Source organism: Aedes albopictus, chromosome 2 (genome assembly GCF_035046485.1).
Source record: "Aedes albopictus strain Foshan chromosome 2, AalbF5, whole genome shotgun sequence".
NCBI lineage: Eukaryota > Metazoa > Arthropoda > Insecta > Diptera > Culicidae > Aedes > Aedes albopictus.
In genome coordinates this window covers 414,712,816-414,729,407 of record NC_085137.1, presented here as the reverse complement: position 1 = coordinate 414,729,407, position 16,592 = coordinate 414,712,816, and the positions used below count along the sequence as shown (strand labels likewise).

General features: G+C 42.3%; 1 protein-coding gene across 9 annotated transcripts in view; it reads left to right on the top strand.

Annotated features, from left to right (window-relative positions):
* The window catches only part of LOC109426825 (protein encore), a 739,407-nt gene that overhangs the window by 350,534 nt on the left and 372,281 nt on the right, over positions 1-16,592 (top strand). The gene's annotated exons all lie outside the window — the stretch shown is intronic.

Here is a 16,592-nt window from a genome sequence, read left to right as displayed (position 1 = left end):
CTTAGGGAAGATCGGGTAACCAATCCCGATGAAAACTGTGGTCGTTGGCTGACAGGGAAGGAGAATGGGGGGGGGGGGGGTTGCTCTGCAAACCTGAGCATCCAGGAGGAGCGGCTCACAATAGCGTCTGATCGCCATGTTAGGGGCGGCTGATCAACGTCCGAGTGCCAGGAAAGGACTCTAAGCTCAACTGTGCACTATGGTCCTCCGGAAAGTAGGAGGTTGGTGTTCAAGCCAGCCGTAAAAAAACATAGTAACCGAAAATCAGCAATAGAATAATTCGAACCGAGACCAACGGCATGCAACGTTGCAACGACCCCAGCAAACAAAAGGACTTGCGATTGGAGCTCGGTACGTGGAACTGCCGATCTCCCAATTTCATTGGGAGCAGGTGTATACTTGTCGGTATACTATAGGACCGTGAGTTCGGCATCGTAGCGCTGCAGGAGGTGTGTAGGGCAGGATCCAGAGTGCGAACGTTTAGAGGTAATCATACTGTCTACCAAAGCTGCGACAACACACGCGAGCTGGAATCAGCTTTCATCGTGATGGGCGACATACAGAGGCGTGTGTTTGTTTGGCCGATCGACGATAGAATGTGCAGATTGAGCATCAAGGACCGATTCTTCAACAACAACTTCAGCATAATCAACATGCATATTAGAATGGGACACAAAACGACATTTTACTCCTGTACACATTTTGAACTCCACTTTGGCCCCATATCAACTGTACACAATTTCAGCTCGATCGGAGAAACTATATTTTAGCGCCAGCCGTTTTAAGTTTTCATACGATTTACTATGGAGAAAATCAGTTTTTCAAGGAAAAATCACCACAGGTTGCCCCTTAGCCTCTAAAAATAAATCAATGAATGATTTCTGTTGGAAATATTACGAGGAACCAACCCTCCGAAGACCGCAAAGTGATCTAAGGCATGTGGAAAAAATTATTGACTGAAATCCGAATAGCATGGAAACGCTGTTTAACATGTAAGGAATAGCAATAAGTAATAAAATCTCGTCATTTTATCGATCGGGTAAGGCTTAATAACTTTTTTCACGAACGTCGCATCGCTTTGTGGTCTTCGGAGGTCTGATTCCTTATGAAGTTTTCTACAGAAATCATTCACTTATTTTTAGGGATCTAGAGGTGACCCTTAGCGATTTTTCTTTGAAGAAGTAAATTTTCCCCATAGTAAATCGAATGCAAAACTAAGAATGGTGGGCGCTAAAATATAGTTTTCTCGATCGATCTGAAATTTTTCACAGTCGATATGGGACCTAAATAAAACTCAAAAAGTATACTGGAGCTAGAGTTTTTGCATTTCTCTTTTTTCCCGTATAAACCGTGCCCCAGGCTAATGCATATCCCACACTCCGGCGCTCGAACGCGAGTACGACCGCTGCCCAAGCCACGACGTCAACATCATAGAAGATCTAAACGCTCAGGTAGGCCAGGAGGAGGAATTCAGACCGACGATTGGGAAATTCAGCGCGCACCAGCAGACGAACGAAAATGGCCTACGACTAGCCGTCTCCAAAAATATGGGCATAGGTACGTAGCACCCTTTTCCAACACAGCCGCCCTAATCGTTGCACCTGGAGATCACCACAGCAGACGGAATCGTAAATCGATCACGTTCTGATTGACGGACGGCACTTCTCCGACATTATCGACGTAAGGACCTATCGTGGCGCCAACATCGACTCCGACCACTATTTAGTGATGGTCAAACTGCGCCAAAACTCTCCGTCATCAACAATGTACGGTACCGGCGACCGCCACGGTACATCCTAGAGCGACTAGAGCAACCGGATGTCGCCTCTGCATACGCGCAGAATCTCGAAGCCGCGTTGCCAGACCAGGTCGAGCTCGATGAGGCACCTTTAGAGGACTGTTGGAGTACAGAGAAAGCAGCCATCAACGACGCAGCCGAGAGCTCCATTGGGTACGTGAAACGGAATTGACGGAACGAATGGTTCGACGAAAATGCAGAATGGTTTTGGAGGAGAGGAACGCAGCAAATGTAAGTAGGGGACTGAAAGTTACTTCAATCATTACTGACTCTCATGGAAAGCTTGAAATAAAAGACAATAAATGATCCAGCTCCATAATCTTATAATGAGCACTGACGAAAAATGTATAGTTTTGCTTTTTGCAAATCATTGAAGCTGCAAAACAGTTTATATTGGCCGTAAATATGTTGAAGAAGTTGTTTCTTATTATTATAACGATTGTATAAGGTTACTCAAAATCGTATAAACGATGACAACATAGCATGACTATGATCTGTGGTATCGTATATGCAAAGGTGAAATCGTATACGATATATGCCTTAAAAATATAAATCTCGTAATGAGTGATAAATGAAATCTCTACAATCGCATTTATACATCTATACGGCCTCCACTTTATTATGTATAAGCCTTGTTTGTGCAATGAATACGAGTTCTATGTATATAGGTATATATGAACGGATTGTTCAATTGCAACTTTAATATACCAGTAAAATTGCTGGCTGGGGACGGCCTCTTGACGGACGGACGTGAGGTGATCGGAAAGTGGAAGCAGCACTTCGATCAGCACCTGAATGGCGTGGAGAACGTGGGCACGGGAGATCATGGCAACGGAGTGAACGACGGCGCCAGTGCTGCCGAGGACGGAAATAAATCAACTCCCACGCTGACCCAAGTAACATTTTAAGTTATGTTCGGCTCTACAAGAGATCTTCATGACCAATTTTTTAAAACTTGCAATAAAACTGAATCATACATCAAAACCTCTTGATAACCTCTTTAAGAGCATCTTCCGGCTAAGTGGACCACTCTTGGAGAGGTTTTGCAAACCGCATTAGAAGTAGCAATAAACCCGTTTTTAAACCGCTCGATTGTTGTTTTTTTTTTTCAACAAAAACTATGACAGCTCAAAATGCAGAGAAGCTTCTTCGATGGCACGTTAAGTTCAGGAGGATACATCATTCGTAAGTAGAAAGCGATCATTTCAAAGTTATATTTTAGTAGTTATTGTGCTGGTAGGCTTATGCGCATTCGAATTTACCGTGAATATTGGGGTTGCAGAATCATAAAATTAATGCGCTTCGGAAATAGTGAATATTATCATCTTGGAATGAAATAAATCAATTTGTGAATTTAGTAAAACTATCTCGAATCACATAAAAACTCAGCAGAGAGAGTTTATTCATGTGAGCATGTTATGAAAAGGGTGGCAAACTATCAAATAATTGCTAATTTAAGCAAAATAACTATTTTCCATTCACGTAAGCTAATTCTTCAATATGGCGACGACCATAATCAGCGAAAATAAAACGAAAGCAAGTTTACTTTTATGGTGACCGCAATAAACCTAGTAGTGTCGAAGTTTCTGCTTTTCCACCAACAGATGTAGTTACTAATCGAACGGATCGCCATCTGTTGAGAGTTTTAACAGTTTTATTGTGGTAATAATGATTGCCAGAAGGTTTACATATCGGAAAGTTTTGTTTACTCTTGAAATCTGTCTTTATGGATATCTTCAAGTATACTATAAAACATTTTATCAATGGTTTTCATAAAAGCAGTCATAAAACTGTGAGTTTTAATTATTGCTGTAATAAAACCTTAATAAAAATCAATCAAAACCAATCAGCAATGGAATTGTTACCTGGGGAGGGATGGTTAAGGATGCCATTCATCAGCTCAAACCCACAAAGTAGCTGGTAAGGATGATATCGCAGCTGAACTCATCAATATGGGCCCAGAAAAGTTGGCCACCTGCCTGCACTGGCTGATAGTCAGGATCTGGGAAACCGAACAGCTACCGGAGGAGTGGAAGGAAGGGGTAATCTGCCCCATTCCCAAGAAAGGCAACCATTTGAAATGTGAGAACTTCAGAGCGATCACTATTTTGAATGTCGTCTATCACCTAAAACGAATGAGTTTGTGGGAGGTTATCAAGCCGGCTTTATCGACAGCCGGTCGAAAATCCTCCAGAAATGCCGTGAATACCTGGTCCCAACGCATCTGCTGTTCATTGACTTCAAAGTGGCATACGACAGTATCGACCGCGCAGAGCTATGGAGAATCATGGATGAAAACGGCTATCCTGGGAAGCTGACTACACAGATTAAAGCAACGATGGACGGTGCGCAAAACTGCGTAAGGGTTTCGGGTTAACTATTCAGTTCATACGAATCTCGCCGGGGACTGCGGCAGATTGACGAATTCTCATGCCTACTCTTCAACATCGCTCTGGAAGGTATGATGCGACGAGCCGGGCTCAACAGCCGGGGAACGATTTTCACAAAATCCGACCAATTTGTGTGCTTTGCGGACGACATGGAAATTATCGCCAGAACATTTAGAATGGTGGCAGAGCTGTACACCCGCCTGAAACGCGAAGCAGCAAAGGTCGGACTGGTGGTAAATGCCTCAAAAACAAAATATATGCTGGTAGGCGGAACCGAACACGACCGGATCCGTCATGGTAGTACAGTATAACCCATAAAAAAATGCGACATTCCATTTTTTTTTGAGGTATTTGATTATTTTTAATGAAATAATCCTAATGAATTAAACTTTTTTGGATTAGGATACAATAAGGAGGTCATTGTCATACAGGATCTCTAAAATTTTTGTCAAAATATTCATTGGTTACGTATATGGGATACCTTAAAATTGTTAACAATTTCTAAATAAAATCAAGTTGTTCTCTAATTTTCAGAGCAAAATGAACTAAGATAAAAACTTTTAAACACATGGAAACCATGAAGAAATATGTACTCTTTAATACGCCCATGTTGAAAAAAATTTTAAAGATAATTTTAAATGTTTAGGAAACAAAAACTAAAAAAGGTGCTACATATTAAAAACCGTATTTAACCCTAAAAGGGATACATGGGGTCCATTGGACCCCAGGCGCCTTTCAGAGCTCAGAGCTTTGATGGAACACACTCAGCGAGGTGACGAAACTGAGGCCATGAAGGTATCCCTTTTAGGGTTAAGATAAACTAGGGAATCGCGCCACTTGGGCGGTGGCTTCTATTTTCGTCTGTTTTCCACTATAACTCAGTCAAATTTGAACCAATTGACACAATTTTTGGAATGCAGTGAGATAGGTATAGTATCTACTCGTGTACAACATTTCAAGTCAATTGGTTCAAAATTGACTGAGTTATAGTGGAAAACAGACGAATATAGATGCCACCGCCCAAGTAGCGCGATACCCTAATAAAAAAACTTAACACTGTTTGAACATTTTTCAAAACATTTTTTTGTCGATGAAGGCATATAAACCTACCTTTATGATAGGTACAAATACCAAGTACTTAAAAACAATTTCATGCTTAAAACATAATATTTTCTAAAAATTATCATTTGTCAAATAATTCAATTTTCAGAAAATGTCTCTTAATTTATAAGTTAATATTTTTTTCGTTCTTGTCCGACGAACCAACGAACTCCTGAAGACCTTATTCAGCCATAAAAGTACTATTTTGAAAATAAAATTTGATTGAATGTGATTGAAAGCAATTGAAAGAAAATTATATCCTTAAAAAACGGTCTCTGGCGCGTGGAAGATTTCGACATCCATATGTTCAACGTTATATTTCCAAAGGTATGTGCATGAAATCAGTCTATGTTCCTTTGCCATTATCAGATTAGTGACTCTTCTATACTATCCAATAGATACATGCAAGTTTAATCAATTCGAAGTAGGGGAACGATGACTTTGAAAACTGTCGCATTTTTTATGGGTCATACTGTAATGTTACGATAGACGGGGGTACCTTCGAGGAGGTGGAGGAATTCGTCTACCTCAGATCCTTACTGACGGCTGACAACAACGTGAATGAAAATCGGAGGCGCATCATCTACGGAAATCTGGCCTACTACGGGCTCTAGAAGAAGCTGCGGTCTAAAAAGATTCACTCACCCACCAAATGCACCATGTACAAAACGCTAATAAGACCGGTGGTCCTCTACGGACACGAGACATGGACCATGCTCGAGGAGGACCTGCATGTACTCGGAATTTTCGTGCAACGCGTGCTAAGGACGATCTTCGGCGGTGTGCAGGAGAACGGTGTGTGGCTGAGAAGGATGAACCACGAGCACGCTGCACTTTACCCACCATCCAGAAGGTGGTCAAAGCCGGAAGGGTACGGTGGACAGGGCATGTTGCAAGAATGCCGGACAACAACCCTGCATAGCTGGTATGTGCTACTGATCCGGTTGGCACAAGAAGGCGTGGAGCGCAGAGAGCACGATGGGTGGACCAGGTGGAGAGTGACCTGGCGAGCATTGGGCGCGACCGAGGATGAAGAGCGGCAACCACGAACCGAGTATTGTGGCGTACTATTGTTGATTATGTCTTGTCTCAAATATGATGTTTAACAAATAAATGTATGTATGTATGTATGTAACGTATGCAACGGTGGCAGAACAGTACTCTTGCCTTAAACACGAAGCAGCAAAAGTTGGTGGTGAATGCGGCTAAATCAAAGTATTGTCGGCTGACAACAACGAGAAATACATAGGCACATCTTCAGTGGAAGTTGTGACTTGGGTACAGGACACAAATAAGACCGGTGGTGCTCTACAGGCATGAGACGTGAATCATACTTGGACCAGTAAGAACTTGGAGTATTCGAGCGACGTGTGCTATGATGACGATCTTTGGCGCTTCGCAAGAGAACGGCATGTGGTGGCTTCCCAAGTAACACACTAGTCACAGAAGAGTCACGGCGGCGCAGATTTTTGTTGCGCAGAAGTTACTGTGTCACAAATAAATACTTACTTGCTAGAAGTAATTCATTGTGACTTCTGTGCAACAAAAACCTGCGCCGCCGTGACTCTCTGTGACAAGCGTGTTACTTTAGTTTAGGTGAATCCAATATTTTGAAAGTGCCTAAAGTTAGACGGATACGATGGGCAGGCTATGTTACGAGAATACTGGAAATGTTGCACACGCGTTTTACACGGTACACTGTATTTTCCCATACTATTAGGCTGGAACAAATCTCATTTTCTTCTTTTGTCACTTTGCTCATTGACTCTTCAAGGGGGGGATGATAAATTATAAATGTATTTGATGAAAAATTACCCAAACAATCAGGCAAAATCGTCAAACTTATCGGATTTGTCAAGAAATTTTCTTGACGACTCTAATTTCACTTAAAAATTTATAAATTTCTTAAATAATTTATTTGTGTCCCCCCTCAAAATGTCGAAATCCGGCAAAAAATTTCCTAGGAGGAGGGGGGTGACATAAGAGAAAATCGAAATTTGTGTCAGCCTTATGCCCGGAACACATAGCGTCCCTTCCGTCGAGGTTTGCGTTTTTTTGACAATTTTCCCATGGAAAATGTGTCAAACTACTGTCACGCACACGCAAACGTATGCATTAGTCCTGTTCAACGACGCAGATTGAACTTGCTCGAAGTTGCTGCATCTTGCTCTTACCCTTTTTCTACAAACGGGTAAGAGCGGGATGCAGTAACTTCGAGCAAGTTCAACCTACGTCGTTGAATAGGACTATTGTGTGGGTCACTTTATTAAGGTGCCATTAGACTGTTTGTCATTATGCCAAATATTTGCCATTGAAGTCCGACATGTACCTATACAAGGTTGCTATGATTCACGTTATGTTGAACATTTGTTGGGCTTGTTTGGCCAAATATTTGACACGTCTAATAGGGTCTTTATTATTGTTGAATTTTTTTATGGGGTAATTCAGCCCGAGGCTGGTTTATCCCCTTTATTCTACCATGGATTTAGAGAGTCGGTTTTCTCGGTAGGGCGATGGAAGTGCTAGTGAAAAATCCGGGTTCAGAATCGCGCTACAATATTCGTTGGTCAGTCGGTTTCCACGGTAGGGCGATGGAAGTGCGAGTGAAAAATCCGGGATCAGAATCGCGCTACAATATTCGTTGGTCAGTCGGTTTCCACGGTAGGGCGATGGAAGTGCGAGTGAAAAATCCGGGATCAGAATCGCGCTACAATATTCGTTGGTCAGTCGATTTCCACGGTAGGGCGATGGAAGTGCGAGTGAAAAATCCGGGTTCAGAATCGCGCTACAATATTCGTTGGTCAGTCGGTTTTCTCGATAGGGCGATGGAAGTGCGAGTGAAAAATCCGGGATCAGAATCGCGCTACAATATTCGTTGGTCAGTCGGTTTTCTCGATAGGGCGATGGAAGTGCTAGTGAAAAATCCGGGTTCAGAATCGCGCTACAATATTCGTTGGTCAGTCGGTTTCCACGGTAGGGCGATGGAAGTGCGAGTGAAAAATCCGGGATCAGAATCGCGCTACAATATTCGTTGGTCAGTCGGTTTCCACGGTAGGGCGATGGAAGTGCGAGTGAAAAATCCGGGATCAGAATCGCGCTACAATATTCGTTGGTCAGTCGGTTTCCACGGTAGGGCGATGGAAGTGCGAGTGAAAAATCCGGGTTCAGAATCGCGCTACAATATTCGTTGGTCAGTCGGTTTTCTCGATAGGGCGATGGAAGTGCGAGTGAAAAATCCGGGATCAGAATCGCGCTACAATATTCGTTGGTCAGTCGGTTTTCTCGATAGGGCGATGGAAGTGCGAGTGAAAAATCCGGGATCAGAATCGCGCTACAATATTCGTTGGTCAGTCGGTTTCCACGGTAGGGCGATGGAAGTGCGAGTGAAAAATCCGGGTTCAGAATCGCGCTACAATATTCGTTGGTCAGTCGGTTTTCTCGGTAGGGCGATGGAAGTGCGAGTGAAAAATCCGGGATCAGAATCGCGCTACAATAATCGTAGATCAGTCGGTTTCCACGGTAGGGCGATGGAAACGCGAGCACGAAATCCGGGATCAGTGGTCATCGTGATCAAATAAATCATAATCGTGATGAAGACCGCGACGTGTATTTCCATATAATTAGTGGATCATATCACCTAACAGAGGTGGCTCCTAGATCCACACCTTACCCTACTGTAGGGTCCACTTCCGGAAGCAACTCTCGCTACGGCAAACTCCAGCTCTCCAGTCCAGAAGCTTTTCTCCAGTCGTTCGGATTCACCACACTTCCCACATGTTCGCTGTCCGCCGTCCGCCGACGCTCCACTTCATCGCAACTGTCACTCTACACGCTCATTCGTAACTGCTCATTTCGTACTACCTACACACTCAATGTAAACATAGAGAGTGCATGCCAGTACAAACCCTACACCCCCATCTTTCTTTAAAAAAATGATAGGAACCTGACATCTAAACAAATCTCTCTTTATATAACACTAAAACTACAGATTCCCTTGAATTCAGCAAATTTAACCCATGCTCTGAAATGCTATACCAGCCTTATTATCACTCAGCACCCATCATTTACACTATGCAACTCAATACTTGAAAACAACAATCCACAACGCCTCCGCTGGACTTTTTCCAGCCCAGTCGCAACATTCCATAAGCAATCTAACATCAAGGACCTTCCCCACCTGCTATTGGACGAATTTGCACATTGTGGAAAAGCTCATTGATATATCACATCTAGGAAGTCTCGAATACCTTACGATCGAGACGGGAATCCAATTCAGCTTCTCTGGGTTGGAAATCGCAAGCCCTATCCATTAGACCAGTGTTGCTCAAACTGCGGCCTGCGGCTTAGACGCTAAATCTCAATTTGGCCCGAGGTATGCTTCAGCCCAAAGCACCACTGCATTGGACTAACTGGAGATCCAACATCTGTCAAACACGAAAACACATCCGCGGAACCAGAAACAACTATCCATAACCTTCTCCTTCTTAATTATCAAACCCCGTCACACAAATTATCAGAACAATCCACAAAACAAGACTCTGCGTTCAGCAGCTACCATCAACCTCCTTGCATCTTTGCATGCCGGCCCACATGCTCCCCAACATCAACGTGATGTGACGTGGCTCAACTATTTTCGAATAACTTCCCCTTGGCTTTTCAAACCTTTTCCAATTCTTATTCCAACCTTTTATCAATGAACAACAGTCAATAGCTTTGTCAATAGTTACACATACACACTTTTCCATGGCAAGGAAATAATTTAGAAAAGCCACTGTATTCGTCAAAGTTCGATAGAATTATATTGTCTATCCGGTTGGAATCAAGACAGACATTCAATCAAAAATTGCCATTTTCTTGACCCACAAGTGTCGCAACTGTTTCGCATCTAGTGCGTTGTGTTGCTGACATCAACGGGAAGGATGCGCACTACTTTTGACATGATTCAAAAACGTCGCGAGTTGGGTCGCGTCGCGACTTGATTGTGCGATGTCCGGTTTGGTGGCGGCCCGACAATATAAGCCGCACTGCACCAATGCGTCAAGCAAGTGAATAAATCAATATAAATAATGTATATGAGAGAAACTTTTTTTAAGTAAGACAAAATGCTTAACATAGGACAATGCTGTTTTAACACTCCAAATGTTTTAACTCTTCAACCAGCTGACTGTTTCCATTGGTGCAGAGGTTTCCGGGTCGATGTGAGATCCCACACTCAACAAATCCAAACAAAAACATACCTTAAGGATTTCTTTATCTCTCAAAAATTTTAATTTTCATGGCACAACACATCTTAGCCATTCACAATGAACTCAAACCTTGATGTCACTAGTTTTTCTTCTTAGTCACGTTTTCTGTCTGTGCCTTATACTCATTTGGTTTGATAGGAGCCACGTGTGTCACTCTCCGAACTTATGCTTTATTCGAACCACACACTGCTTTTCATAATATTGTTGACCCTTTCGGTGTACGGTGTAAGATTTATTAATCATAGACGTCAACTCCTTTCAACACTAGATACTTTATTTTTCAACCAACTTCTCAAGTGCGCAATTGACAAAGTCCAGCCAAATTTTCTCATTCCAATCCCAACCATCCGCGTACAGATAGCTAGCCAATCTTCAACAACCAAGTTTCAGCAACCCTTGGTATAATCAACAATCCATTCTTGAATCCAGCATCCGGATCAGTAAACAAAACATGTCTCGCTTTCCCTTCCACTCCTTGCACAAACCATCAAACATCACACGCTCGCTTGGTGTAATTGTGACAACTGTTGCATCAAATCCATCGAATTACGAAAAACCTGTTCTCCTCTTCCAAGCCTGAATCAATGGATCAATTAAGCAAACTTTTCTAGTGTTCACCGCATGTAAACAAAGGCGCCAGCGTATATAGACATTAACATTGTGACAGCAGTGGAGTTACGTCAAATACACAAGGCTACAGTGGCGCTTTCTGTGAAGCGGCCGTTTTAGTTATTTTAGTGATCCATTATATACATGTATTACCCATTACAAGTACTTTCAAACCATGGAATACAATGATTCACGCCCGCACGTCTCCCGCAAGAACTATCAGGCGATAATACGATTTACTTCTAGTGCTCTCAAAGTCTCAAGCGCAACTTGGAATCTCTAAGTCAGATCAATCTTCCTAGAGGCATCCTCAAACCATGCAAACACTACACTGCCTTCAAACACAACATGCAAGGCATCGCCTCTCCATCATCCAGCCAATCATCACCCTGTTCCCAATCAATGGATCCACTAATATACCCTGGTTTTCTCCAAGATGCAATGTAAGCACTTCCCTATTCCCAAGCACCCTATTCCGGTAGGAAGGAGCTTCTAAAGCAAGTTGCGTTATTTCCATGCGCCCTCAGCCATGGAAATGTTACCATGTTGTGGTTACAGGAACTGCCAAAACCATTACCAACTACTACTATTCAACGCACCCTTGAGTCATGACAACACAATACCTTGACGTCACCTGATTGCAGGAATTTACGGATCCTTTTCCAGGCTCCTCCAAGCCATGGAATCACTACTTTGCTCCCAAGCACCCTGCTCGCAGGAACTTTCAAGGTTAATCATTCTCTTTGATCGACAACCCGCAACGATCAGATGTTTCTTTCGACCGGCAACCCGCCACGGCCTCGATTATAACCGGCACTCGCAACGGTTAAGTTCCTTTCGACCGGCACCCGCCACGGTCTCAATTGTCCTTTCAACCGGCACCCGCAACGGTTGAATTTCCTTCGACCGGCACCCGCAACGGTCTTTTTGTCCTTTTTAACTGGCACCCGCAACAGTTAAACTTGCTTCGACCGGCACCCGCCACGGTCTCATGTGTTCTTTTAACCGACACCCGCTACGGTTAAAATTTTCTTCAACCGGCAACCCGCCACGGTTGAAAAAATGTTCAGGTAAATACCGAATGTACCACGCGCATTCACACTTCTCCACTGAAACATCATACAAGCATGCTCTCTCAATGAGCTGTCCAAAAAAAATATTCATCAACACCTGCATTTTCAAAACACTGTGTCATCAATTCCGTGCAAATAATTGCACTTCCTCCTTAAACTTCACCTGCCGAATTGTTGCACCGTTTCTCCCATCATCACAACACCAACCAACCTGCCAGCAAGCCATCTCAAAACAAACACGTTCAAGGGGCCAAAAACTTTCACCGTATACGAGGCCTTCAAACTTCCATCCCATCCTCGTCGCCAATTGTAGGGTCCACTTCCGGAAGCAACTCTCGCTACGGCAAACTCCAGCTCTCCAGTCCAGAAGCTTTTCTCCAGTCGTTCGGATTCACCACACTTCCCACATGTTCGCTGTCCGCCGTCCGCCGACGCTCCACTTCATCGCAACTGTCACTCTACACGCTCATTCGTAACTGCTCATTTCGTACTACCTACACACTCAATGTAAACATAGAGAGTGCATGCCAGTACAAACCCTACACCTACCCTACTAACCACCATTCCTTCCCGTGACAACTGTGGGGATGCTGTGAATTCCACGGTTTCTAGTAGCAACGGTTGTCGAACTAACATTCCTTCCCTTTCCTGATGACCGTAAGGACGTGGCCAGCGCCGTTATTGACTTTAAATAGCTGAACTCTCGAATTGTGCACATTGAGAAAGGTTAGCTAGTCCCAAGCTTTCACATTCATTGGCTCTCTGTGCAACTTCGATTGTTCTGGTCAATCACGGAGTAGCAACTACGATGTGTACGGTTATCTTTGCTTTGCTTTGCTTTGCTTTATTCTACCATGGATTTAGATATGAATAATACGGTATTGGTTCCCTTATTAAGCACGTGGCTCCTATTTTCATCCTACGAAAAACAAGGGATTGAAGCGCTGTTTGTTTTGTTTCTTATTTTTGTATTTTTTGGTAGAAGTGAGCACCCTTGAAAACAAAAAGAACGGAATCAGTCGATGCCCTAATCGCTTGTTTTCGAATAGGATGAACATGGGAGCGTGAGATTACTGATGGAACACATACCCTATCTCATTTACTTCCATCATTCCATACGTGATTATAATTTGCTTTTGTTGCAATTCAGTCCACAAATCCATTGCATTGTCACGCCTTTGACCTTTCCTCAAAAAAAACCGTCACTTTACATTCAAGCCAATGAGAGTCCATTAAAGGTGGGGAAGAAGATACTTCGTGTGCGTGAGATCCGTGTCTGGTGCAAAACATGTCACTACTACAAGCAAAGCGAGCTCCCATAAGAACGCGTGTCAAATAGTGACGTCACTATTTGTGTTTACATTTTTCTTTGCTTACTAATACATAGCCATCTCTTCTTCTTCCTCACCTGTAATATACTCTCATTGCATTCAAGCCACAAAAAAGAAAATGCCTGAGTCACACTCATGTCGCGTCGCTGCCGCTTAGCTGTCAAGGTGATATTTTTAAATGGGAAAGCACATACTTCAACAACAACAATCGACCTTGTAGGATAGCTCTCTGCTATGCCCGCCCCATGCAATCAGAAATTTCCGAAACACGCAAACATGGCGAACTTGAGTAAGGTACGGGGGCTACCACATTCTCGTTCGTTGATTCACCGCGGTTCTACGACGGTATGGTGCTGCTGATATAGTGACCTTTGTCCAGTTCAAGCGTCTCTAATTATGTACCATGTCTGTTTAGTTTATGATTGCGCCGCCTCGTTGTAAAGGTGGGCTTTCTGCAGTTCGTAATCTACACTGAAAATATTCTACACGTTCGAGCCACATGTTTCAAACATGAATTTTCACCACTTGGGAAACATCTGAATTTAACGTGTCAAACCAATCATACACTGAGGATACTGCAACTCCGAGAATCATACGAATCAACTATGTTTTTTTGCCACAAGAATTTCTTGCGAAAATCATAGTTGATGATGATGATGATGATGGTCCCGCCACATACCCCTACAAAGGTTTGAGCTAGACGATATATCTTTAAGATAATTATTAATTATGATCAATAAAATCAGATTTGCAAACTAAGTACGGTCTGATTCTTTTCACAGATATAAACAACATTATAATTTGTCATACTGTACAGCAAAAACATAAATTTCGAAATACTGCTGCTCTCATCTACAGATGTTTGCAAGCGTTACTAGTGATCATGAAAGATCTGAAAATCAAAAATATTGCGAGGATTGATAACGTTCGCGCGATGTCAAAACAGTCGGCAATATTCTCATTCTCAAGAAATTCCCGACATTCAACTAGACAACTCACTACTAATCTACAGAATCCTTCAACAGTAGAAATATTCCATATGATAAATAAATACAAAAATGTCATTTATACCTGTCACCGCGCGCGAGACTCAAACTTTTGTAGACTACACAAAATAAGTTCAGTTAATAATACTACGTCAATAAATATAAAATCCATCATCATCATCGGGGCGACCATTATAGTTTGTTCGTGCCTCCTATTACAAAAATATAAATTGTCCACACAAAATATCCGTTGGTAAACTTCGTCAAGATACAAAATCTAGTCAAGAATAAAAAGTCAACAGAGTAGCTGTTCAAAAAGCAGCTTTTACGTGTGAAATACATAGTCTCTTAAACTGTGATAGAGTTACTGCATTCGTGATGTGGTCAGGCATCGAATTGAAAACATTTATACCTTTATAATACAAGGAATTTTGTGAAGCACCATGCAAAAAGTGGGGTGTTCGTATTTGATCCGCGTTTCTAGTGTTATAACTATGAATGTCACTTCCTCTTTCAATTCGATCACACAAATATCTAGGCAACATACCATTCTTTAACTTAAAAATGAACACCAACGTTAGATAGACAATTCTTTGCTTCACTGACAGCCACTGAAGGGCGTCCAACAAAAAAGTTGAGGAAGTGAATCTGTGACATCTTAAAATCAATCGCATTATTTTATTTTGCAAACGCTGTAGCCTTGATATTTGTGTTTCATTAGCTAAAAACAAAATGGATGGACAGAACTCAATGTGTGGAGAAATGATTGATTTGTACAACTGTATTTTACTAGCAATAGTCAAATCGTTTTTTAATCGACATAGAATACCATACTTTTTGGCTATTTTCTTGATGACATTGTCGATGTGAGCGTCAAACTTTAGTCTGTCATCAATAATCACGCCAAGATATTTAATTTCGCGCACGCGATCAATTGTCTCACTATCAATTTCTACAGAGACTTCATAATTTACTCGATTCCGCGATATTACCATGAATTTAGTTTTACTTATGTTCAATTTCAACTGTTTGTACTTCAACCATTTACTCAGAGAACGTAAATCTGCATTCATTTGTGAAACGGCTTCCCCTAAATCTTTGGCTGCAATGAATATAACGGTACTGAGACGAGACTCGCGAAGAGGAAAAAAAGCAACGTCAAGTGCAGCCCAACTGAGCTGTCAGTTGTAGCCCGTTTGATTACGTTACCTAAAACGAGGAAAGTATTGCTATCCGCGATAAGTTCTGAAGCCAAAATTCACTCCGAGCAGCATTTTCTTCTCCTGTACTGTCAAAAATAAATTGAAAACAAAATATTCCAATGATTACTTTGCTTGGCGATTGTTGGCGATGCAAAATTTCACCTCAACATGATTTTGTGCGTGAATGGGATTCAGTCACACTGCATGTGAGGTGCTGCGATCACGTACGTGTTTGAACCACCAGCCCAAAACATGATGTCAACACAGATAGGAAGAAGAAAAAAATAACAAAGTGGAGAAAAAGAAGACCGTCTTCGCGAGTCTCGTCTCAGTAACGGTATCATCAGCAAAAAGATTAATATCGCAAAATCGTAAGACTCGCCGCATGTCATTTATGTACATAATGAATAAAACGGGCCCTAATACACTCCCCTGTGGTACGCCAAGGCTGCTCGCCACGGGGCTCGAAATTGATTCATTGAAAGCAGTCCGTTGGGCTCTGTCACACAAATAGCTTTCGAACCATCTGTATGCAGAACCCGCAAATCCAAAGCGCTTTATTGTTTGCAACAACAAGGGCCGAGAAATTGTTTCAAAAGCGCGTTTCAGATCCAAAAAAACAGCAACAATCGTATCTTTGCGCTCTAATTTTTCTTTCCATTTTGCTAGCACCAGATTTAATGCGGTTTCACAGGAATGACCTTCCCGATATCCCGATTGTTCTGGTACCAGCAAATCAAAACTATTTAAATATGCTAACAGCTGGCCTTTAACAACAAGTTCTAAAATTTTCTCTAAAGTGTGCAACATGTTGATGGGACGAAACTCTTCGGCTTTAATCGTTCCAGCAACTTTT